General features: G+C 40.1%; 1 pseudogene; it reads left to right on the top strand.

The window, feature by feature from the left end:
- The first annotated feature begins 4,807 nt into the window (after positions 1-4,807).
- LOC119807438 lies at positions 4,808-16,122 on the top strand (annotated as a pseudogene).
- The last annotated feature ends 756 nt before the right edge of the window (positions 16,123-16,878 follow it).

Here is a 16,878-nt window from a genome sequence, read left to right as displayed (position 1 = left end):
AAGACCTTCACTCTGACTAAGGACAAGAAACTAGAGCATGACCCACTCTTGGCTTAATTAGCCCCCGATTTTTCTGCCATGATTTAATTCTGACAGTCTTTTGAAACACATCATATTAAAAATGAGTTCTCAAGAAATCTCGGGGGAAGGACAGAGTAAAATCTTTTGTGAAAGGAAAAAGGCAATGGGAAAATAATTAGAGGAAGCATCTCTGACATACTAACACTAAAACAAAACACATGCTGTAGCAGAGGACTTTTTCCTAGAAACTGGATAGAGGCTGCAAGGATGGGTCTGGTCTAGACCCAGAGGGCTAAGCAGGACTGGCCTGATCTGTCAGGGACTGCTGACCCCAATGCAATGAATGGCTGTCTGGTCCTCAGGGGCTGCCACTGAGTTTGCATCTGAGCCAGCAGCAATTACAGGAATACTGGGCACTGACCTACTTTCCAGCTTTGTGAACCAGTAAATCTAATGTAGTGCTCTCTTTTCAATAACCAGATTTCATTGGTTTTTTTCTCAAACAGTTCAATGCCAGCCACCCTGGACCAGGGCAACACTGAACAGTCCCTAAGCAGTCCTGCTAAACTGAACCCAGTTGCACAAACAAAATGAGTTTCTGTAATAGATTCCGTATGGGATCTATGCATTCACCTGGAAAGGAAATCTCTAGAAACCACCATAGTGACAGAGTGCTGCTTATAGCGTATCAACTGGAAAGAAATGGTAAGATGACATGAAGCCAAACGAGGGGCTAGATAGGTCATGGAAATTTGAAGGAAGTGGAGAAAAACCAAATGTTAGATCTGAATGAAGTGGATAATTACAAAATGCATTTAGAAAGGACTTTGCAGAAGTGAGACTTGTACCACTATGAAACTGGGTAAAATTACAGGTTCATTCAACACACTAGTCCATGTCATTGACATTCAAAAGACACTAACATGTGTTAAAGTGAATTGTAATCCAAGAATGTAAAAACTATAAAGTTAAACTTTGTGTTATTTTCCCTAAAGTACACCTTAAAAATATTTCATAAACTTCATGAGATGAGGCCACACCACAATTGTGACATTCACTGTTAGTCTAGAGGCAGTTTTGTTCATGGTCAGATGTAAATGATATCAGTTTGTCACTGAGGATAATTTATATTTAATAGAAAACTCTTCAGTCTAGTTTAAACTGGTTACATTCATTTAAAAAAAGTCAGGAGCCTGTCCTCTATGTGGGTCAGTTCATATTTTTTGCATCCACCATCTTAAATAAATTGTTTGGAACTGGCCAATTTAATAAACTACTTTATAGTTATACAGTAACTGTGTCAAAGTAAGATAAGAGTCTGGGATAGTGCAGAAATGTCATACATGCTTACTGGCATGAACTATTGTTCATTCATTCCTTTGTTCTATTCACTCATTGATGAAGCCAGTAATCATACATTGAAAAGGGAAAATGAATGATCCATGAATGAGTTCAGCATACAAGAATACTGCCATGAACGTATTCAGCATACATGAATACCTCCATGTGTAGTGAGGAGCTGCTGGCTGCGTTCCCGCCCGGCTCCCGGCTGCGTGGCTAGCTTATGCCCCGAAATAACAACACACAAACTATATTCATTTAAACACTGCCTGGCCCATTAGTTTCAGCCTCTTACTCACATCTTGATTAACCCATATCTAATAATCTGTGTAGCACCACAAAGTGGTGCCTTACCGGGAAGATTCTAGCGTACATCCATCTTGGGCTGGAGCTTCATCGCATCTGACCCTGACGAGAGGCATGGCAATCTGACTGAGCCATCTACCTCACTTTCTTCTTCCTGTTCTGTCTACTCCACCCACCTAAGGGCTGGCCAAGGCAGTTTCTTTATTAACGAATGAGATCAACATAAACAGAAGACTCTCCCACATCATTTCCCCTTTTTCTGTTTAAACAAAAAAGAAGACTTTAACTTTAACATAGCAAAATTACATATAACAAAACAGTTATCAAGTAAGAATTACAGTTATAGTATTTATATCTACTTTATCTTTTATCATAATTAAGAAAAACTATAACTATCTATCTATTCTTCAACTCCATCAAAGACTCCAGAAGGATATAATATTACCTAAGTAAATGAGAAGTAAGCAACTTACAAAACTCTAAAAATCACAGAGACATCTCATTGCCTGGACAGTCACCCAAAGTTCCTCTGTACTGTTGGGACATCTATCTTCAGTCTTCAGGCCCATAGTATCCAGCAGACATTTCCATGAAGCAGGAAATTTCAAAGGCAGTTCAGTCAGTATCTGCTGTGTCCTGCAGAATGTCTTGCAGACTCTTTCATGAATCAGGAACCCCAAAAGATCATCTCACCTTTAGGCAAGTTCAGCAGTCCTCTCTCTGTGGGTTCTTTGTGTCCAGTTTATGCATCAGTCCAGGCAAGAGCAGTTTCTTGCCCAAATGGCTATCAAACTCCATAAGTAGTCTTTTCCATTCCCATCTTCCTCTTGAAGTAACTGGTGCTGCCAGGAGCAGATGTGGCTCATTGTCATGAAAAGCCCTAAGTTATTAAAACATTTAAAATGCCCTATTCTATAGTCTTTGAAAGATATTAGGAATGCCTATCTAACTGAAATATATCTCTATATATCTAGAAAATCTACCATGACTACAAGCTTTACTATTATCGATGATTATCCATTAGCAACCTATATTTCCTAATTATTCATTACATTCTTAAAAGAACTACACAATCACAATACCTTAATCAAGATCAGAAATACATATAACAAGATTGACCTTAAACTGATATCAGTAACTAAGATTCACAACATTCCAACTTATTGATATCTATATCATCCATGTATGCTAAGGACTAAGGAATTAGTTACTCATTGGAATCTGTGGGGAACTTTCTCAAAATATAGATACAGGTTCACAAGAACCTCTTGTTTGGCCCTGAGGGAGTATTCAAAGCTTGGAGAAGTTCTAAGCCTTACAAACATTTTAAGCATTTATCGAGTAGCACTGATGTCCCCTTGGGTGTTTTTTTTTTTTTTAAAAGAAGCCACTGTTTAAGAAAAGAAAATTGCTAAGTCTCACGGACATATAGCTTCCAGAATGTCAGCCAGCTAGGAAAATGGAGGACTGGTAGTCCCCACCCATATTCTGATTCCAGTTTCCCATCTCAGAATAGAATCAATTTATCCTTACATTTAAGGATCAGGTGTTCTAGATGTGTCTTCACCTCAGTGTCTCACTGAGCTATTACAAGTACCTGGTAATTTGGGAGAACAAACAGATTAGAAGATTCTTCAAATATAAAGGCTTTATATACAAGGTGGCTTTCTTTAAAAAATAAGTATGTAATTTGGTTGAGGGTGCAATTCTGCCCAGTCCTGAAAAAAATATTTTAACTAATTTAGAGATTGGTCAGGTTTTCTTGCAATCTGATAATTTATGCTGTATTACTGAAGTATTTCAATGATGAATTGATGAATAACATTACCAAACTTAAGTGTTCTAGTTACACTATCCATTTTGTTTCATTTTGTTTTGTGTACTTGCCCTTTTGAGGAAAGTTTATTTATAAATTGTACTTTCTATATCTTTCCACTTATTTATTATCTGTACTTTTTTACTCCTGGTGTCCTCACATGTTTTTAACAGTTGCTTAAATGGTGTCTGAATAAAGAAATTAATTTTAAAGCATTTAAGTAAAGGAATACCCAGTGTTTACCAACATATTTCCCGTTGCTACGATTTTTAAATTACTTTATGCAAATGCAAATTCCAGCTTTTGTCATTTTTTTCTACCTCAGCAATTTTCTCCAGTCCTTCTTGTCATACAGTTAAGATGTGCTGCAGCCAGTCCACATAGGCTTGCAAGAGCCCACCACATGCATTTCGTCCATTTTCTGTCTTCAGGGCTGCATTGTTGATTGATAGCATGAAATTAGTCATTGCTGCAACATTTCCCACATAGAAATCAGAAAATACTGTAGACCTGGTCTTTCCTAGTAAGGTTTTTTGGGTTTTTTTTTTTTTTTGCTTTTTTTTTTAGAAAAAAATTAACATCCCTTAGTGCAAGTTCATGCCAGTTTGGAAATAAACTCTAAGATTTTATATACTCAAAAATACCTTTACATCATTTAAATTTTTGATAGAGCAATACAGCTTATATGAGAAAAATTTGAAGTAAATAATATTACAGTTTATTATATTTAAGTTACTAAACAGTTAGAATTCAAAGAAACTCCAAAAAGCTTCCAAAGTAAGAAAAAACAAAATAATAATGACAAGAAATGATTCATCAAAATCATTTTAAGCCTGAAGAAAATGGAGCATTGAACTAGATGATTTCTTTTTCCTTTTTAATATGCAACTATTGAATATATCACCCAATGAATTAACCAGAATTATTCTTTAAATTGCTGAAATAAATAGCCTATGAATACAAGATTCTATACCCAGCAAAATTGATCTTTCTAAATTTAAAATATATATACAATACAAAAATAAAACTACTCTCTAAAAAAGAATTCAAAACTAAATTGAACAGTCTAAAAAAATTTGGCCAAGTCATTGGATATGCTATTTGCAAGAGGATGAAGAAACTTTCAACAAACACAGCATTTAAGAAAGCCTGAAAGTCATTTGATCCAGTAGTAAAGCTAATGATAATGGGGGCTGTCTTAGTTTGAGTTTCTATTGCTGTGAGGAGACACCATGACCATAGAAAGTCATAAAGGAAAACGTTTTGTTGAGGTTGGCTTTCAGTTTCAGAGGTTTTTAGCCCATTATCTTCTTAGCAGGAAGTATGGCAGATTCAGGCAGACATAATGCTAGAGAAGATGAGAGTTCCATATCCCGATCTCTGGATCAGCAGGCAGCAGGAAGTGAGCTTCTGAGACCTCAAAGCCCACTCCAACAGTGACAGACTTCCTTCAACAAGGCTGTACCTCCTTATAACACTACTCCCTGTGTACCAGGCATTCAAACACAAAAATCTACAGTGGTCATTCCTATTCAAGCCACCACAGGGGCAAAGACAATGTCTTAGATGACAAAATGCCATGACCAAGGTAACTTAGAAAACATTTAATTTGGAAGACCACAGTTCCAGAGTGTTAGAGTCTATGGCCATCCTGTCATAGTATAAGGGATCAGTAATGAAAGCAGGCGAGCATGTTGGTGAAGGATTACATCTAATCCAGAAGCATAATGGAGGGAGGGAGGGAGGGAGGGAGGGAGGGAGGGAGGGAGGGAGGGAGAGAGAGAGAGGGAGAGAGGGAGGGAGAGAGGGAGAGAGGGAGGGAGAGAGGGAGGGAGGGAGGGAGAAAGAGAGGGAAGCATATATCCTAATTAAGGGAGCCATCTTAGGATTATTAAGAGACTTGACTCTAGAGGGGTTCCGAGGTATCCAGGGAGATGCCCCCAGCTAGTTCCATGGGCAGCTGAGGAGATGGAGCCGGAAAAGGCCAGATCCTATAGCCATACTGATGAATATCTGGCATATCACCATAGAACCTTCACCTGGCAATGGATGGAGATAGAGACAGAGCCCCACACTGGTGCTCGAGGAGCAGAAGGAAGGACAACATGAGAAAGAAAGTCAGGACCGTGAGGGAACCTTCATCTAGCGATGGATGGAGATAGAGACAGAGCCCCACATTGGAGCACCAGACTGAGCTCCCAAGGTCCAAAGGAGGAGCAGAAGGAGGGAGAACATGAGCAAGGAAGTCAGGACCGCGAGGAGAGCACCCACCCACTGAGATGGTGGGGCTGATCTAATGGGGGCTCACCAAGGCCAGATGGACTGGGACTGAAAAAGCATGGGATAAAACTGGACTCCCAGAACATGGCGGACAATGAGGGCTGCTGAGAAGCCAAGGACAATGGCACTGGGTTTTGATGCTACTGCATGCACTGGCTTTGGAGGGGCCTAGCCTGTGTGGATGCTCACCTTCCTAGACCTGGATGGAGGGGGGAGGACAGTGGACTTCCCACAGGGCAGGAAACCCTTACTGCTCTTCGGGCTGGAGAGGGAGGGGAAGAGGAGTGGGGGGAGAGACAGGGAAATGGGAGGCGGGGAGGAGGTGGAAATTTTTAATAAAAAAAAGTGACTCTGACTATGTAGGATTGTAAATCTGGAATGCAAATAAACTACTTGTTAAAAAGGAAAAAAGAAGCTATTGTGTTATATGCATTAATCTATCATTTCTGATATAACTTAAATTCTTAATCTATTTTTAGAATTAGGAGAAATCTTTGATATGAGGCTTTTCTTGCCAGGTTTAAACTGGGTGATCATGTTGTAGTTTTTACAACAACTGAATAACTGAAGTTAATTTCATTTACATCTTTAGCAGTGTTTATCCTTGGGATTGTCCTTCTGTAAGGACAATCATTTTTACTGAGTTGCCCTTTCTCGATTACTCAAGAACTTACTATTTATTACATTAGTCCCCTGGAAATTAAGGAACAGATGCATCCATTGCTTACATTTTTAACTGAAAATGCATAGCTCCTAATCCTTTGATGGATGTTGGCATGTCAACTGTAAGCCAAATGATAAAATGATGTGAGAGTGTGCTTATGGTTTTCTCATAAGCTCTGTCATTTTATCCCTTATGAAACTGGTCTCTTCTAGATCATTATAAACCCTGGAGGGCAACAATTACACATTCATAAAACCTTCATGTCTTTTTAGGAGAGATAAAGAGAATAGAATGTGTATAGAATTCCAAGAATAATTCTCTATAGGCAAATTGATAGCCATTGAACAGAATGTTAATTTTGACCTCCATATATCACTGCACCATGGCCCAATATTATTACGTTTTCCTTATGTAACAAAAATTATTCAAAATATGTGATGAGTCTACCAAAATTTCTAGAACAAAATATTGAGTTACTCATTTTATATATGCAAAATACACACACACACATACACACACATGCACACACATATCTAAAAATTCCTATCTAAATTCCTTCACTATATCTATGACTTCACAATAGCCATGCCTGATATAAAATACCCATATGTGCAGCTTTCCTAGTCTGTAGTCAGATGGCTGCAGAGCCCAGATACTGTCATGAGGCAAAGGTAGCTATCCTTTTGCATCTCCCTCTCTCTTCTAATTCTCTAGTCTGTTGTACTTGTTATATCTAAATATTTAAATTCAGCAAGCACTCATGCATATCTTCTTTTTGTAGCCACCATGATAATGGTCACTTTTTATGAATAACTTCTAATATGGAAGAGAGCTAAGAATGACATCATAGTATAGTTCAATAGTTAATAAGGTGCAAGGACATATGCAAACATTAGAGGCAAGTAAATTAATAGATGAGTGATTAAGTTTTTTGGTCAATTAACATATTTACCATGCATTTAGGATGGTTTGCAATTTCTGGGTGTATTAATCACTTTTCTTGTGGCTGTGACAGAATACTTGACAACTTTAGGGAGGAGAATCTTGGTTTGGTCCATGGTATAATAAGCTTAGCCATCATAAGCAAGACAGCATGGTGGTGGGTGGAACAACTTGCTAGTGGAGAAGGATCGTAAGGAAGGCCAATCACATCTCAGTATCAGAGGAAGCAGAAACCATGGTCTGGAGCTAGGCAGAACTCTAGCCAACAATCTATGCACCTACCTTCATTCATTATCCCACTTCTAGCAAAGTCAACCTCTTAAAGATTCCACAATTTCCCAAGAGGATGCCCCCAGTGTGCCCCAAGTGCTAAAATACAGGAGACTACTAGGAACATTTCACAATCAAATCCCAACATTGGGAGATACAAAATGAAATAAACTGATAAATTTCCTGATGAAATTAACATCATAATAGAACACACAGATAATAGATTAGCAGTGAAATAACTAATGTTATATATTCCTCATTTGCAACTGACTCTAACTTGTTTTTGATGCTGCATGCCTATCCTATGTGTAAAGATGTTGGGTATTTCCTTAGTATCTTTCAACCCCATTAGATTTTTCTGCTGAGAGTTCTCTGTTTAGATCTCTACTCCATTATTTTTAATTATTTTATTGGTTTTTAGTGAGCTCTACATTTTTCTCTGCTTCTCTCCCTGTTATCTCCCCTCCCCTTCAACCCTCTCCCAAGGTCCCTATGCTCCCAATTTACAAAAAATTTAAAAAAAATTTAAAAAGACAGGATATCTTGTCTTTTTCTACTTCCCCTGTATATTAGATCCATGTATGTCTCTCTTAGGGTCCTCATTGTTGTCTAGGTTCTCTGGGATTATGATTTGTGAGCTGGTTTTCTTTGCTTTATGTTTAAAACTCACTTATGAGTGAGTACATGTGATAATTGTCTGTCTGGGTCTTGGTTATCTTACTCAAAATGGTGTTTTCTAGCTTATCCATTTGCCTGCAAAATTCAAGATGTTGTTATTTTTTCTGCTGTGTAGTACTCCATTGCATAAATGTACCAAATTTTCTTTATCCATTCTTCGGTCAAGGATCATTTAGGTTGTTTCCAGGTTCTGGCTATGACAAACAATGCTCCTATGAGCACATGTCCTTGTGGCACGATTGAGCATCCTTTGGATATATACCCAAAAGTGGTATTACTGGGTCTTGAGAAAGGTTGTTTCCTAATTTTCTGAGAAATCACCACACTGACATCCAATGGGGCTGTACCAGCTTGCATTCCCACCAGCACTGCAGGGGTATTCCCTTTACCTCACAACCTCTCCAGCATAAGTTATCATCAGAGGTTTATTTTGTTACTGAGTATGTGGTCAATTTTTGAGAAGGTTCCATGAGGTGCTGAGAAGAAGGTATTTTTATGTTTGGATGGAATGTTCTATAGATGTCTGTTAAGGCCATTTGAGTTGGAACATCTGTTAGTTCGCTTATTACTCTGTTAATTTTTTTGTCTGACTGGCCTTTCCAGTGGTGAGAGTGGAGTGTTAAAGTCTCCCACTATTAGTGTGTGAGGTTTAATATATGATTTAAGCTTTAGAAGTGTTTCTTTTACATATGACGGTACCCTTGTATTTGGGGCATCAATATTCAGTATTAAGATTTCCTCTTGATCGATTTTTCCTGTGACTAATAAGAAATGTCTTTGTCTCTTTTGACTGATTTTAATTTGAAGTCTATTTTGTTAGATATTAGGATAGAAATACCAGTTTGTGTCTTAGCTCCATTTTATTGGAATATTTTTCCCAACCCTTTACTCCGAAGCGATATCTGTCTTTGAGATTGAAGTGTCTTTCTTGCATGCAGTAGAAGGATAGATTCTTTTTTCATATCCAAAATGTTAGCCTGTGTCAAGATGAGTTGAGTCCATTTAAATTAAGTGATATTAATGACCAGTCACTGCTATCTCCTGTTAATTTAGTTTTCATTTGTTAGTGGTATTACTTTGTGTGTTTTTCTCTTTTTGGGGATTTGCTGCTGTGAGATCATCAATTGTCTGTGTTTTTGTTGGTGTAGTCAACTTCCTTGGGTTGGAGTTTTCCTTCTAGTACTTTGTGTAGGGCTGGGTTTGAGACTAGGTATTCATTAAATCTGGTTTTGTTATGGAATATCTTGTTTTTTCCTTCTATTGTGATTGAAAGTTTTCTGGGTATAGTAGTCTGGACTGGCATCTGTGGTCTCTTAATGTCTGCATAACGCTTGACCTAGACCTTCTGGATTTCATTGTCTCCATTGAGAAGTCAGGTGTAATTCTGATAGGTTTTCCTTTATATGTTACTTGGCCTTTTTCCTTTACAGCTCTTAATATTCTTTCTTTACTCTCTATGTCTAGTGTTTTATTATGTGGCAAGAGGACTTTTTTTTTAATCCAGTCTATTTGGTGTTCTTTAAGATTCTTGTATCTTCATAGGCATATCTTTCTTTAGGTTGAGAAAGGTCATTTTCTTCTGTTTCATCTATATATTTGGTTGTTTAAGTCTTGCTGTTGTAGGGTCCCTAGTTTTTACTGGAGTCATGTTGCTCATTATGGTGTTGTGTGTTCTTACCTTATCTACCCATCTTTTCCTCTGATTGGTATAGTTGGGGTTGTCTGTGATTCTGGTGAACAACCTTCCAGGTGCCAGTGGATCTAAATGGTTGCTTCTCGTGGTGCGGTCATGGCCACAGTTCCAGAGTCTCCACTTTCTAAGTACCTTTTCCATTCATCGGGGCTCAACTCAGAGGTTGGCTATTCTTCAAAACAGTCTTGTAAAAAGATAACACTTGCTACTGTGTATGGCCATAGGACTCCAAACACTGCCTTTTAATTTCTACATGTTTAGCAGTGAAGTGCAAGTATCTATTTCTAATGCTTTTTCCTTCAGTAGACAAGGGTAAGGATCTCAGGGTAAGGATCAAGTATTGATATAGCCTTTATATGTTCTCCACCTGGGCAGCTTCCTCCGTGAGAGCTGAGTTATAATCATATCAACTGAAGGATTCCACGGACAAAACTACACTCAGAGTTGACATGTACTGCACTGAAAATTGAGCAGATTTTGTACAATACTGAGTTAAACATTTCATGATGATCTCTATTTTGTAAATTAGAAAACTGAGATTCAGAGAGGTCAGATGGTTTGTGCACAGTCAGAAAACTAGTAAAGGATAAATACCTAATAATTCAATAAGCTAATTTCTATTTGTATATAGTAAGAATTTTGTGTATACATGTTCATCCTTACAATTAGTTCTTTATAAAGCATAAATATCTGCTCAAATATTTTCATTATTTTTATGTTCCATTTGCTTTGTTTTCCTACTGGTTGTGGTGATCAAACTCAAGGTGTCATGACTGGGAGGCGAATACCTGAGTTGCACCCCAGATGCATCAAAACGTTTTTTATTTGAGTATCACTGACCGTTATTACACTGCAAATGTCAATCACATGGTAAGTTTCATGGACCTGAGCAATGCATTTACCTTTAAAACTTATGAAGCAAAGGATTGACGTGAAAGAGCTCAGGTGCTCATAACTGTCAGAACCTGAGAACTCTCATGCTATTTCTCATGGACACTTTGGCTTTCTTCCTTTCTTTTTTTTTTTTTTTTCAATTCAGTGACAGCTGTTAGAAGGAAATGAGACAAGGGATTTAGGGGCAGTCATGGACTTAAAAATAGAAAATTACATTTTTTTTATAGGCATGCAGTACCTTGTTTCCTCCCACAGTGCAGGATTCTACCTTTGTAATGACAGAGCTGTCACTTATCAGAAATGGACAATCATCATAGAAATGGCAGCACCTGTTCATGGTTAACACGGAATAGTTGGATTAAAGATAGTCATATTATCTGGCACACTCAATTTGCCTACATTCCCAAACCCCAGGATTTACTAAATCATTGTGCATTCTTGTACCTAATTGACTTTGAGTAGCTACAGAGACAAGGTCTAAATATTAATACTCACTGGTCTGGGGTATCATGCTAAATTTCTTTATAAAAAGCCAGGAAACTTATCTGCAAAGATCCAAAAACATAGACTACTGCCATGCTTCTTTTAAAGAAATTCTTCTTGGGATTTATTTCTTTGCAATAAAATTACCTTCCCTTATATAGAGATAGAGGGTAGAGAAAAAATTCTGCCATTCTCTCTAGGGTCATTTTAATCAGCTGGCCGCCTTCATATTCACAATACCCACAGCAATCATTCTGGGAAGTTTCTTGTGGTCATACTAAATAAATGAACCATTCAAAATGCAATCAGGGATGATGAGCTTGGGTATTGTGGAAAGCCATGCTGTGAATATTGATATTTTTTTAAAAAAATCATATTGCTCGGCTAGAAAAATGCTATATATTAGCAATATTAAAATGATTATAACTTTAAATCTATGTAATTTTCCCTTTTATCTAAAAACATGTGAGAAAATTGTCAGTGACGAAGCTGTCTCTCAGAGAAAGACTGTTTTCATTAAAGAAATGTATTATTTCTTCAGCCTTCCGATTGGTAATAACAGGCCTAGGAAAAGTAAAAAATAAATTTGAAGGATGATTAGAGAGGCCCCTTACTTAAGTAAGTGAAAACCTCTGGCTTCAGACCAAGCTGGGAACTGTCAGTCAAAAACCAAGGATGTAAAGAAGTTTTCTGTTTGCTTGCTTATTTGTTTTTTCAATATACATTTATTGTTGATTTTTTTTATTAAATTTATTCATTCATTTTACATTCTGACTGCAGTTTCCTTTTCCTCCTTTTCTCCCATTCCTTCTCCCACCTCTCATCTGCATCATAACTTCCTCCCAAGCCCCAATTCGCTCCTCCTTTCTTTCTGTTGAGAAAGGTAAGGGCCTCCCATGGACATAGCAAGTTGAGGTAGAACTAAGCTCCTCCCTTTGATTTAAAGCTTGGCAAGGCAACCTCATTCCCACAATGAGGAATCAGTTCCCAAAAGACAGCCAAGTTATTAGGGCCAAGCCCTGTTCCCATTGCTAGGATTCCCACAAGTAGACCATGCTACACAACTGTTACCAATATATAGAGGGCCTAGGTCAGTCCTATGAAAACTCCCTGTCAGTCCAGGCTTTGTGAGCTCTTATGAGCTAAAGTTAGTTGTTTCTGTGGGTTCCCTTGTGATGACCTTGGCCCCTCTGGCTCATAAAACCTTCCCTCCCTCTCTTCAACAGGATTCTGAGCTCTGCCCAGTGCTTGGCTGTGGGTCTCTGTATCTGTTTGCATTAGTTACTGGATGAAGGCTCTCTGATGACATTTGGAGTAGTCACTAATCTGATTACAGGAAATGGCCAGTTCAGTCTACCTATCCACTATTGCTAGGAGTCTTAGCTGGGGTCATCCTTATAGATTCATGGGAGATTCCCTTGCACCAGGTTTCTACCTGACCCCCAAATGCCCCCCCCCCATGAAGACATCACTTTCAGTACTCTCCCTTCCTTCTACTCCCAATCTGATCCCTCATGTTCCCATTCTCACCAGCCCTGCAGCCTACCCAGGAGATGGCTTCTCTTTCACCTTCCCAGGGAAATCCAAGCATCCTCCTTTGGGCCCTCCTTGTTACCTAGCCTCTCTGAAGCTGTGGATTGTAGCCTGGTTATCTTTTACTTCACAGCTAAGGCAAACCCGGTATGTACTCACTTCTGTGTGAAGAGTTTTATAGCCATCTGCAAATGTTTGTAAAATCACGGTGTCAGTTACATTTATTGTCTTTTTTCCTGCTCGGAGTGATAAAACCCTTAGAACTAGGTGAGAAGCATAGGAAGAAAGAAATGGCTACAGAAGAGCCCCAAAGAGACAACAAGTATTGGAAGTGTTAGCTACTGCTGTGGCAAGCAAAGAATATAAACTATATCTCCAAAACATGACACCAAGAGAGGAAGGCTAGACACTCTCGAGCTGGAGCTAGTATTAGTCACAGGTAGAATTTCTTCAGCACACTCGCCAATAGACACATAAATGTAATAAAAAAATTAAATGCCCAATGTTTTCTTTAAAAATTAAGCCAAATTTTTAGGGTTGGCTTTGGGTAGAGGCTAGAGTTTTGAGGGTGATAAGAGATTCTGAGAATCACAAATTAAATAGAAAAGATGTTAAAAATAATAATTTTATGTAGAAAAACAAATATTACATCCCAATTGCAGATTCCCCTCCCCCGACTCCTCTCAGTCCCCCTCTCCCCCCGCCCCACCTCACCACTCTCCCAGATCAACTATACCTCTGTTGCCTTTAAAAACAAAAACAAAAAAGAACAAACAAAAGAGCAGGTTTAGCTGAACATGGCCTAACAAGATACAAAAAGACTAGGCACAAACCCTCACATCACAGCTGGACATGGCAACCCATAAGGAGGAAAAGTGTCCCAAGTGCAGGCAAAATAGAGACAGCACACACTCCCACTGTTAAGAGTCACCACTACTCAAGCATAAGATATATGCAGAGCACCTAGCTCAGACCACACCCAGAGTCCACGTTTGTTGTTTCAGTCTCTGTGAGCTCCTATGAGCTTTGCTTAGGTGATTTTGTGGCCTGTGTTCTCCTGGTGTCCTCGACCACTTTGGCTTCTCCTTCAGGGTTTCCTCTGGCTCTGCCTAGTATTTGGATAAATCTGTGCATCTGCTCCCATCAGTTGCTGGATGACACCCCTCTGACGACAATAGGGATCATCATTGATCTGTGAGTATAAGAGAATATCATTAGGAATCATTTCATTGACCTTTCTGCCAGTTATGTTTGGTTCTATCCTGGGTCTCTGGACTGTCCTGCCTCTGGCTTCCAGGAAGTGTGTCAGGAGTGGACTCCCTCTCCGGGCACTGGCCTCATGTTTGTTGGCCACCCCCACATGTTTTGTGCTACCATTGCCCCAGCATGTCTTAAGGGCAGGAAATATTGTAGGTCAAAGGTTTTGTGGCTGGGTTGGTGTCCCAGTCCCACTGCTAGGAGCCTTGCCTGGCAATAGAAGGCAGCCAGTTCAGGCTCTCTATCCCCATTACTAGGAGACTTTGCTGGAGTCACCCTCACAGATTCCAGGGAGTTTCCACTACACTAGGTCTCTGCATTGCTCCCAGATGCCCCCCAGCTCCGATTTCACCTGCTGGCCTATGCCTATGCCTACACTTGGCCTGGGATTGTAGCCCCTGGGTGTGACATCAAGCCACAGAAAGAGTAAGCTCTTGCCCATTTTACCACCGACGACTGGGGAAAGAGCTTTGGATCAGGGGAGGAAGAAACAAACTATTGGAGAGACCTAGCCAGGACCTGCAGGCTCTGAGAGTTCCAGGAATGTTGATAGAGGTTTCTGTCCTACCCAGTCGGCAGCTGTTCAGTCCCAAAGAAACACACAGAGATCTACATTAATTATAAACTGGTTGGCCTATTAGCTCGGGCTTCTTATTAACTCCTATATCTTAAATTAACTCTTGTCTGTGTTAGCTGTGTGGCTTGGTATCTTTATCAGTAAGGCATTCTATCTTGCTTCCTCTGTGTCTGGGTGACAACTACAGACTGAGCCTTTACTCTTGCCAGAATTCTCCTGTTCTGGTTGCCCCACACCTATACTTCCTGCTTGTTCACCCAGGCTATACCCCTGCCTGGCTACTGGCCAATCAGCATTTTATTAAAACAATACCACTGACAAATCTTTATAAAGTAAGACCATTGTCCCACAGCACAGAAAGAAAGCTGGGAGTAAGAAGCTGAATTGGAGACTCTGAGAACAACAACCTTCAAATGGAGGCTATGGAGGAGACATTTGAAATGCAACATTCAGTTAGCAACTGGCAGATCTCAGTCTTAGAGTATGACCTGGCTCTGACAAAAACCATTAGAGATCTACCACAAAACCATTTAAGAATTGAAACAAGCCAATGTTAACCTGTAGAGAGCCAAACGACCACAGTCGTGTCCCTGGAAGACTTTAAGCAACACTGAATCAAGCCATCAAGCTTCTTCAAGAGTGAGCTGAAGGAGGTGAATCTTCTAGAATCAGTTCAGAGGCTGAAGGATAAAGTCAGAGAACTGTGGCAGGAAACAAGACAAGCCCCAGACACCTATGCCAGGCTCAGGGAAAACTGAAAGGGCAGACATAACTATCTATGCTGGTCACAGTCTCTGTGCCATCCTCTCCCATAATTCACCGAGGACCCAGCCATGGCTTGAACACACTGGGGACATTCAGAGGTGATCTGGACAGCTTCAATAGTGGAACCCTACTCACACCTGAACCTCAGAGATCAGCCCTAAACATTGTTGGAGTCCTGCTCTGGAAAGTCCGAGGCCCAGAGTCCAAACTAGCTTCATGCAGAAACAAGAGTGCCAGCCTGAGGGTGAGGAACCAAAAGCAGAGATGGTGCTGACAGACGGCCAAGCAGCCCCAGTGTGAGGGATAAAGGGACAGAAAATTGATGCTCTGTGAGACTTGCTCCCACAGTCTACATTCACTTTTAGAACCCTGGGGGCCCTGTGCTAGCCACTGGGATACGCTGTCTCGTCTGGTAAATATGGTTTGCTCTGTCTGAAGGCCAGGGAAACACTTGGAGTTTGGGAAACCAGCCCCACAGCTCCTCATCAGCAGCGCTGCCATCCACCCAGGGTGTGGTCAAGCTTTTGCTTTCGGCCCAATGGGAACTGCACCCTCACTGTCTTGCCTCTATATTCATCTTTTCAAGTTGGTTTGAGAAATAAGAACCAGCATCACCAGCATTCACTTTGTCTTATGAAACCCAGGCTGACTAAGCCTAATGGCTGTGGACTCAGCATCATCCCTACAATGTAGCCCAGTTCCCGGCAGTGCCTGCCATAGAAATGAACTGGTCCCCTGAGGCAGGTCTAAGACATGGGTGATGGGACCACCCTGTCATTGGCTACCTAGAGTTTTAATGGCCTCCAGATATATCTTGAATATCCATAATCTTCTTCATGGGGGAGTAGAGTCCAGCTCAAGAGCTCTCCTCTTCAGTTTTCCAGGTGGAGCTGTCTTTTGGAACATTCTCCCAGTGTTTTTACAGCTTGATTCAATTGTGTGTAGGACTGGGAGATTACAGAGGCATAGGGCTGTTTTAAACTATGGTCATGTACCTTTGACACCTTTTTTGTTTTGTTTGTTGACACAGGGTTTCTCTGTGTAACCCTGCCTGGCCTGGAACTTGCTTTGTAGAACAGGCTGGTCTTGAACTCAGAGATTCTCCTGCCTCTGCCTATAGAATGATGGAATTAAAGGCATGCACCACCTCTGTCCAGCCCTTTGACACTTTGAATCTGCCTCTCATAAAGGTTTTCAGAGGCATTTCTGACTCTTAGGTAAATGAGAGATTATGCACTATAGATAAACCCTGCTTCAGTCTTTACTGAATCCTCTGCCCTGATGTTGGGATGACATTTGAATCTGGGTCCTGAATGACTCAGGGTTGGAATGGCCTTTATTATGCCACCCCTAAGAAC

The sequence above is a fragment of the Arvicola amphibius genome, chromosome 2 (assembly GCF_903992535.2).
Source record: "Arvicola amphibius chromosome 2, mArvAmp1.2, whole genome shotgun sequence".
NCBI classification, from domain to species: domain Eukaryota; kingdom Metazoa; phylum Chordata; class Mammalia; order Rodentia; family Cricetidae; genus Arvicola; species Arvicola amphibius.
The sequence above is the reverse complement of the archived record's forward strand: the minus strand, read 5'-3'. Positions and strand labels throughout refer to the sequence as shown.